Source organism: Macrobrachium rosenbergii, chromosome 41 (assembly GCF_040412425.1).
Source record: "Macrobrachium rosenbergii isolate ZJJX-2024 chromosome 41, ASM4041242v1, whole genome shotgun sequence".
Taxonomy (NCBI): domain Eukaryota; kingdom Metazoa; phylum Arthropoda; class Malacostraca; order Decapoda; family Palaemonidae; genus Macrobrachium; species Macrobrachium rosenbergii.
The window spans coordinates 62,829,288-62,839,287 of record NC_089781.1 but is presented as its reverse complement, the minus strand read 5'-3'; positions in this window follow the sequence as shown (position 1 = coordinate 62,839,287).

Genomic DNA, 10,000 nt, shown 5'->3' with positions numbered 1-10,000 from the left:
ATGTTCAAAGCTTCGAAGGATTTCTACAGTCTTGGTCGAATAGCTAAAATTAATGTGTTTTCTTTTACAATACTGAATATGGTGCAGACAACTGATAGAATACTCTTGAGTTGCTAAACAATATCTAAACAAATAAATTTTGCCCGTTGCTGTCACCGAAAGTGCTGTGGAAAATTAATATGCTCCACTCCTTCCGTAGTGCTTCAGTGTCTATTATCCCACTAAGTCACGATGTTCAATCCATGTTGTCTTTCACTCCCCTAAAAACAAACATTTCCAGCCACATTATGGATTTAATGACTGTAAGTTTTAAAGAAGGATAATTTCTATTCTCATAGTCTTCCAATCTTTCTCTTATAAATTCTATAGCCTATATTGCACTGTACATAAAAAAAAATCAAGAATGAGGAAAAACTAGTAAAATAAAGAAGTGATGTTAAAATAAGTCCCCAGTCGCGGAATACCCAAGCGCGTCCATATTTTTTTTCTTTAAATATTGGTAAAACAGACCCATTAAATATTGCTGTTATGATAATTTTTCAGCCTATAATATACGATTACACAATACAGTTAAAACCAGTGCTATTGCATATAAAATAAATATTGTTATGTCGGGTGATGACAAAATTCGCAAAGGTTCTACGTGAAAAGCCATCACTTTAATGAGAAATATTTGTATGTATATCTTTATTGTTATTGATACAAAAGTTCCAGAAAAGAACTGAAATATCTACAGTGAAACTTCAAAATCGTTTGCGAATGGATAGAGAAAAGGTTTTAGAGGGACAGTTTAAACATTAAAGTTTTCAGGCAAGTCATAAATAAAAAAGAAAAAGAAAATGCTATACTCAAGATGACCAAGATGTTGAACAATTTTTAATTGTTCAGCAAGTTTCTTCAAAACAATTTTTAAAAGCAAATCATGGAGGTGGCATGCTAATAAACGAAATATATATCTAACTGCAATTTGATAAAGTTGGTAGAGGCCCAAAATTGCTTTATTTCTTTCTCGCTTTTACGGAATGACATACTCCTTAACCATATTCTTTCCTCTATGAATTATTATTGAAGGTGGTAGCTGCATTCGATTTGTATAGTTTTCTCTGTCTTTATGATAACTGAGTCTCCAGGGTTACTGCATTCTGCTAGTAACTCGCCGATGTTTGTCATCCTTGGAGAGGAAAATAATTGCAAACTTAGGTAGTTCTACAGTATTTCGGACGAATACACTACAGTACATTAGTTGCTGAGTAAAGACTGTGGTAACTAAAATATGGAGTTCATCCTCTGTGGAGTTATTCTTCTTCGGGAGAAAATCTTCGTCAGTGTTGACTTAGGCCACGTTTCACTCACGCTCTGCTGAACATGATCACGTCGAAAGATAGGAGTAGCCTATCATTCGTGGGAGTTTTGCTTGTTTTATACGAGATGGTCAGCAGGTGGTCGAATGTAGGCTGACCGCTGATTGGATGCGGTGGAAATTCGAACTGCTGATGCTGATTGGCTGGCGAGATTTCCTCGTAAATCAAAAATATGGGGTTGATGGTCTCGCTGCTGCAGTCTTGCTAAGCGGCGGACCTGGTGTGTCTTCATTATCTGTTATAACCGGCAAATATTCTGACCGGTCGCCTTGCGGATCACAGAATCTCGAACATTATCGTGCGTTTCTCGTTCGAGAATGTCGCCCCTCGTGGCGTCTGACACAGGTATATTAGTTACAAAAGCAAAAGCCGCATAATGCTTGTAGGAAGGAGGTACACTTCTTAAGTGGAACATAACATGGGCTTCTCCTGCTGCACGAAGAGCCCCTCAAGCAGCCGTAGGCGTCTTTGGTCGGGGCCCTTTCCAGTCGCTTCTGTATTCCCCTCTATCGCATTCCATGTGATGCTAATATGGTGGTAATTCATTCACGTGTTTTTTTTTTTTTTTATGGCGCCTCCTAGAGCATGACGAGAGATCCTCTTTGCCAGTTTCATGATGGTAGTACCGATCTAGGAGACGGGACATCCACGGACTGGGCATTTGAAACGGTATACCATATTAGTATGTTTGAGAGGATCTCTCGTCGGTGGAGCTGAGTTGTTTTTCATTACTAGGTTTCCCGTCGGCTGTTTTGGTAATAAATTTCGAAGTCCAGCCGCGAGTCAACGTCGGTGGTGGAGACGTTGTTTGTAATGATTTTCTTAATGACACGTTCGTATTCTATGTATTTAAAGGACATCCTCGCCTTGCAGCAAAGTCCAAAACTTCTTTGTGGATCGGGCTGCGGCTGTTCACGGTTGTTGAACCATCAATCCAGTGCCATATGAAATGCCCAGTCAGTGGATGTCTCAGATCCTAAATCAGTGTGACCATTATGAAACTGGTAAAGAGGATCTCTTTTCATGCTCTAGATGGCGTGACAGAAAAACCACAGAAGAGATACCCACCATACTAGCATCACTAGGAATGCAAAGTGGGGGATACAGAAGTGATTGGAAAGGCCCCCTACCAAAATTAATCATACAAAGAGAAAAAGAGAAGCTTATTTAATCAGGTGAGCTAAAAGGAGTAATAATGACAAGCAAGGTGTATTTTATTTTGATATGGGGAAAAAAATTTCTTTCACTATAATCAGATACCCTTAAGTTTCAATTTACAAAAAACCATTATAGATATAAATCTTTAGTTTTTTTTTTATTTATGGTTTTAAACTCAATCTTCTGTTTATACATGAAAACCTGTTCGCTATAATTTTAATTTTTGAGTTGCCAATTATGTCTGATATTCAACTCAGATCACATTCATATCGGAAAATATCAAAACTTTAAGAGAACCGAAGACTGCGTCAAATAATTGATTTATGTCTGGATAACCAAGAAATTATAATTCCTCAGCAAATAAAAAGTAAAGTAAATTTTCTTTTTCAGCTATTATCAAACTTACACACACAAACGCAAACAGTATTACTACACGAAAGCGACTTTCACACTCATTTGAGAGGCAAGAATGCAACTTTGAATTCCAGCGTCACGACTGCACGCACACACTCACACACGTATATATATGTATATATATATATATATATATATATATATATATATATATATATATATATATATATATATATATATATATATATATATATATATATATATATATATATATATATATATATATATATATATATATATATATATATATATATATATATATATATATATATATATATATATATATATATATATATATATATATATATATATATATATATATATATATATATATATATATATATATATATATATATATATATATATATATATATATATATATATGTGTGTGTGTGTGTGTATATATATATATATATATATATATATATATATATATATATATATATATATATATATATATATATATATATATATATATATATATATATATACTTAAGCTTGAAATCACTGCAAAAAAGTAATGGATATATGCAGGTGTACCTCAGAAAACAAATCATGGAATATAGATCCTGACCGGACTGCTCTTTGGTCATTTTAAGATATCTGAAAGAGGACTGATACATCGTGGCAGAAATATATGTTCTGCTGACAGTTAAAACGAGCATAAAGGCGTTTGAAAAATGATAATGAAGGAATCACTAACTCATTTTGGCGGAAGTCGGCAGACCTTTAACAAATCTTGGGTTCCATTGCAGGTGGGTTATAATTTGGCTGTTTCGCCAAAATAACTTGTTTCTATAAATCTATACATTTTACAAAATTCTTCTGGTAAGAAATGATCGAGTTTTCTATTTTTTGCATATTAGAATAAAGTGTTTTAGTACCTGTTTAATTATATATGCGTTTACATACACCTACATATAGATATGTATGTATGTATATATATATATATATATATATATATATATATATATATATATATATATATATATATATATATATATATATATATATATATATATATATATATAGATACAGAGAGAGAGAGAGAGAGAGAGAGAGAGAGAGCTCTCCTATTATATTTTCCCTATATTAACTCTATTCAGGATTTACATAGGATGTGATATACACAACCTTTAGTGATTTCGGAAGTGTTTTTTTTTTTTATTTATTGAATAACTGCTCTTAAACACTACATAAAATTAAACTTCTTATATAATTATATATCTGGGAGGTATCTTTGTAAAGTATACTATATGGTAGTAATTTAAGATTTTTTTTTTTTTAGTTCCTAACGAATTGTCTGTTATAGTCAAGATATTTTCAGCTCATGCCTATATTTTTAAAGACATTTGTTTATCATCAATATCTTCATGGGAACATTTATGTAGTGCTGTCTTAAGAATATTGATATGAAAACTCATTAATTTACGTTACTGCTTTGTCCAGAGAAAAACGTACAGACATTCATGAAACCCATTAATACTCCTTATATGACACCAATTAATTTAATCTACAAATACAGTATTTACATTTTCGTTCCCTGTCCAAATGCATTTTTTGTCGTCTATATACGTAAACCAGATTAATCTGAATGGAATTATTTCATATGACGTTCTTTCGAAAAATTACCATATACGAATTGCTGAAAGCAAGAGATGGAAAGTTATCCAAAAGACATGCCAAAATTTTGAGTTTGCATATGAGACATTGTTTGTTAGTGATAATGATGAGAAACTGTAAAACTACCGAATGAATTTGCGGGAAGTTTTGTAAGATTCCAAAGCCAGGGATAAGAGAAAGTCATAAAGGCACATGAAAATCAGGAACATGAAGTATCAAATATCAACGCTGGTGGAGTAATATTTACATTGTTTGATTTCCCTTTGGGAGTAATTATTGGAGATGGTAGACTAAGGAAAGAGATAAACTTCAGAATATGTGGAGCAAAGAAGATTTCAAAGCATGAGAAAAAGATTAGTAAGAAATTTCATGTCTATGTACGCTAAAGTTGGAATGTATAAAACGATTGTTAAGCCTACGCTCATTTATAAAACTGAAATGCGAACATCGAGTGCAAAGAAAGGAAAAAAAAGACTGACCATGATGCAGTTAAAATAAAGAGGAGAATGAGGAAAATAAGACTGAAGTACTGATGATGTATAAGTCTTGCAAACGAATAAGCGTAACACCCAGGAAAGAATGAGAATGCAAGGAAGTGCTTCCATGAGGTGTAACGAGCTGTTAGCATCTTATTTTATGAAATTTTTCTGCACAGAACTTAATCCGCAATTCAGTATTCAAAGCAAGTTTCTGGAAGTGTCCATTAAATTTCATTTTTTTTTTCTTTGGAGCGACCCCATGTAAGTGGAGAGAGAATACATGCATGCATGCATTCATGCATATATAGGCCTACACATATGTAGTTTTCTAGTGTGATCAAGTTTCGTGTCTGTTGATTTACAAGAGCTGCAACGCGCAGGCTACACAAAGTTTGTAGACATCAGGGTTTTGGCCCTTATCACTAGGTCTCTGGAAGACGGTCATGAAATAGCAGTCTTTTGCATTTTTTATGCTGACATCCGGAATCGGCAGGCAGCCTTCCACAAAATGGTCTATGGTAAAGTTAAATCCTGAGTTTCTCTTCAGCACATCCTGGTGAAGGATGATTTCATCGTCAGCATTGTCGATGACAAAGATCTCACCGACATACCAGGCACATATCCTTGGCTTAGGTTGGGCAGTGAATGTACCTCCCTTGGAGTCTGCTATATACATATTTATAAAGAGGATTACAAGAGGGGAGTTCATAGCGACATCGTCCTGTTTATAGCAATCATCGACTAGTTGAAAGGCGCCACTCATGTGACTGACATGGGGTGACTTTGGTGCATACCTGAAGGTTTCACAAAGGGTGTGTTCAGGACTGTCAGATGACAGACACTTGTTTAATAAACAGATTTTCACATTCAATAGTGGTGTAATTCTTGATAAATTGATAAAGTCTAAATCTGATTTTGCGATGTTCTATACCTTTCACAATCCTAAGAGACATAAATTTAGTAATACTTATGGTCGGCTGCAATCTAAATCTCAGAGGGCTTAAGATATGCTTACATGATTACCTAGAAAATTAGTGCAACAAAGATTTAATATTCCCAAGAGGTCAAACAAAACAATACACTAATAGATTTAAACAAGGGTATCAATCTCTTTTATGAAAAAAAAAAATTTAAAAATGTAACCGAATACCTCAAAATCATCACTTGATTTATTTTTCACTATCCAAAACCATTACTTACATAAGTATTCTATATTTAGATAAACAAAAGAAGCTAACGCAATTTTATGGGATATCAGACAAAAGTGTAATAAAATTTGTGTTGTGCGGACTGGTAGATCCATCTTACAAAGAGTAATAGAATAGATAATAAGTGAGATATCATTCAGATGGTGCTTTTGTACACCCGAAGAACACTGGTCAAAGAATGAATAGAAATAAAACCAAGCTGTTTTCTAAAAGTAACTGATCATACAAAAGGGAGATTTTAGATTCCACCATCATAAATCAAACCAAGAATACAAAAATCTATTAGGAGAAAACTTGAAACCTGGGCTCATCGGCTGGTTAAACCCATCCTCAAACAAGTGTTTCAGTAGATTCGACTACCAGTCTTAACCTATCTGAAGGCTAACGATGGAACAAGTAGAAAGACGTGTTGATCTTTATCTTAAGATCAGCAAGTCAATCACCTTTTATAATCCCATTAGAGCCGTTATTCCGCATCTGTATCTTCCACATGAATACTCTCGTTACCAACATGTAGCACATATTCTCGTGGTAGTTCGTATTCTTAAAAGCCCTTTAAGCTCATTTCACCAAGAAAATATTTATATTTTTATTTACATAGAATTGCAGGTGTACAATCACAGAAACTGAAATTCAGGCACAGTAAAATTATTTACTATTGAAAAGCGAACCGAAAGGAAAAGTGGAAGAAATGCTCCACGTAAACTGTATTTTTGTTCTTTATTTATTAATTTGTTTATTATAATTTTATTATATTATATGCCTCGTCAATCTCTTTATATGGAGGCCATGAACAATATTCATATTATATAGCAATAATGGAGATTTCATAAAAAATATTTCCCCGTTTATATATTCTACTAAACTGAAGTTTACCGAAATAATTTTCCACCTGCATAACAAATAGTGGCTATTCTTTGGTAAAACTATATTAAAAAGTAACTGGAAATAAATATATGGGTCTATGGCGAGGAATTCTAGGAAACGATTTCACCTCCCAGTCATCAGTTGGCATTAAAATTCTTCTCACAACGTCTAGTCCGTGCCTAAAGAAGTGAAGGGTGTGACCAGAATTCATTATGAAGGATATAAAGCTTTTATTATAATACCATGAGATACTGGAGACTACCAATTCCTTCTCCAAGGATCTGAGGGTTTTTGGCATTGAGTTAAATAAAGTATGAAGGCTGCTGTGTGCCTTTGTTGGAACATCAAAGTTTGTTATCCATATCTTTCTTGTCACGATGTTTTAATAGAACAGATCTGCCAACATTAGCAGAGCTATCATTCTCAACAGGCCTATCAAAATCAACAGTCCATTAACACTAGAAAAACCATCTTTATTTCCTGGCCCTTTCACATTTCCACATTTTATCCATCCATACTTCATTTCTTTAGTACCGCAAGTAATAAAGAAAGTGTCAAATAGGAGTTACAAACCTCTTAAAGCATCTGTCTTGACATGCTCTCCATAAAAGGAAATTTTGCAGATACCAGTAGAAAAGAAAGCAAAATGGACAAATTAGAAGAAAGAACCTAATTAAAAACCAACCTCCAAAGACGAGAGATGTGTCAAGGACGAATAAAATCTTCAAGGAGGCCTGTGCAAAGCAAAATAGGGAAAAGACAAAAATAGCACGAAAAGTTAAACAGAATTTTTTTTCTTTCAGAAAATGAGAGACGATGACGAAGGCTGTAGGGAAGAAGAGGAAGAGAGTTAGCCTCTCCTCTGGAAGTTCAAACTGGCCAGAAGAAATTGCCGAAGAGAAAATCTTGCGTAAATCATGACGAATGTCTGTTTTGCTAAGTGATATTCAAAAACTACAAATCTGAAGTACATCTGGTTTCAGTTTGTAATGCGTCAGGGATGGGCTCACTTTTTGTGCACTGGTTAGGAAAAACAATTTCATTTGTAACTATTGTTCGTACACAATGATTTCAAGTTTTAGAATATTACTTTTGTAACAACAATGCTGTAATTTTGGTTGTTCCTAAATTTGTGTCATAGATTTCAATCTTTACAATATATTCATTCCGAGAGAGTTCTGATTTTTAGTTTTCTGTAAAAGAAAACTATTGCAACGGCTTTGTTAGTTGCCATACTTTTTCTGTCCTAACTTTTTCTGTCCATCCTCACATCTTAAAAACTACTGAGGTTATATATATATATATATATATATATATATATATATATATATATATATATATATATATATATATATATATATATATATATATATATATATATATATATATATATATATATATATATATATATATATATATTATATATATATATATATATATATTATATATATATATATATTTATGAATATTGCCTCTGAATCGCCAACTGTTAAGCCCTTATAGCAAAATATCCATGCAGGTATACCAGGCAGATAGGGAAGAGAGGGATCCTTATAGACCTACGAGTGATAGGAGAGTAGTTGACCAGTAAGTGTCTCGTCTCTTCAGGGAGTGGTCCTTATGACTCTCAAGGGAAAACACGCGCGAAGTTAGAGAGCTGTCCCCAGCCCTAATCCTAAATTCCATTTACCACCCACTGAGTTTCCTGGCAAAAGTCTCATCTATGGACTGAAGAGATGACTCCATCCCCAATCCAGACCTCACAAACACAGAGGTCATGCCATCAAAGTAGTGCAAGACAGATTAGTCTAGGAGACGGTCATACCGGGCAATCTCTCTGCCCGGCAATCCCAGAGCCAGGGTGATATTAGAACACATACTTTATTCAAGCTGGACAGAAGTGCCAATTCCTGGACAACGCCGATACCTTGAATCACATCCAAACCAAGAAGCAACTAAGGTAATGTGCCCCGGAAGGGAGTTTGGTTGGCCGCTATCTTTTCTTTGATTCATTTTATTTTCTCTCTCACATTTCATTATTCAAGTAATTTCTTGCCTTGTCCACTTAAAGAGTTTATCTACATCTCATGAGTAATCCCTTGACAGCGTATAACGTAATTCTCACCCCTTGCTAGCAAGTGAGTAGAGCAAAGAATCTTCCTCCAATTCTGGCGTTTATTCAGTTGCAGAGAGAGTATCATCTCAGTATTATTCTTACCTGGAATCCTTTCATTCCAGGAGTGTTATCGATGCCGTTACCAGCATAGGCGTTTGTCTCTGTTCCTTATTGCCTGTAAATTTCCACTCTACCAGAGCTGATAGAATTATTGCCTGATTGGCTCATGGGACCACTTGCACATGGCCATTATCTGTAATTGTAATGCATTATCCATTTCACTCAATCATTGCTGTTGTGTAAATTCCCAACTAACTTACTTTAGTGAAAGTGTCCAGTTTCCTTGGTAACTTCTTCCATGTTGTGATTGTACATAATAGATTACTGTCAAGAAACACATTTTCACTTGGCGACCTACCATTTCTTTGTTATTTTTGGATTTCTTTTGTTTACGGGCTAATGAGGGATTTTTTAATAAGGATAAATTACTATTTCAAGGCCCAGTACTCACAACCCCCCATAAACCTGTAACAATAATATCCCCTCCTTCAAACGTAGGATTGTTCATTAGAACCCATTAAAGATTTAAAATGAATTATTAAAAATCTTTTAATTTCTATTGAAAGTATTTATCAGACACCTTTCATAGGCATAGGCCTGGTCATGTGTCATGCTTCAACAATTACGTGACGAGGCTTCAGGACATAGTGGGCTAGAATTCAACGATCATAAATAAATATTGACAACCAACATTTACACTAATTACTAGATACG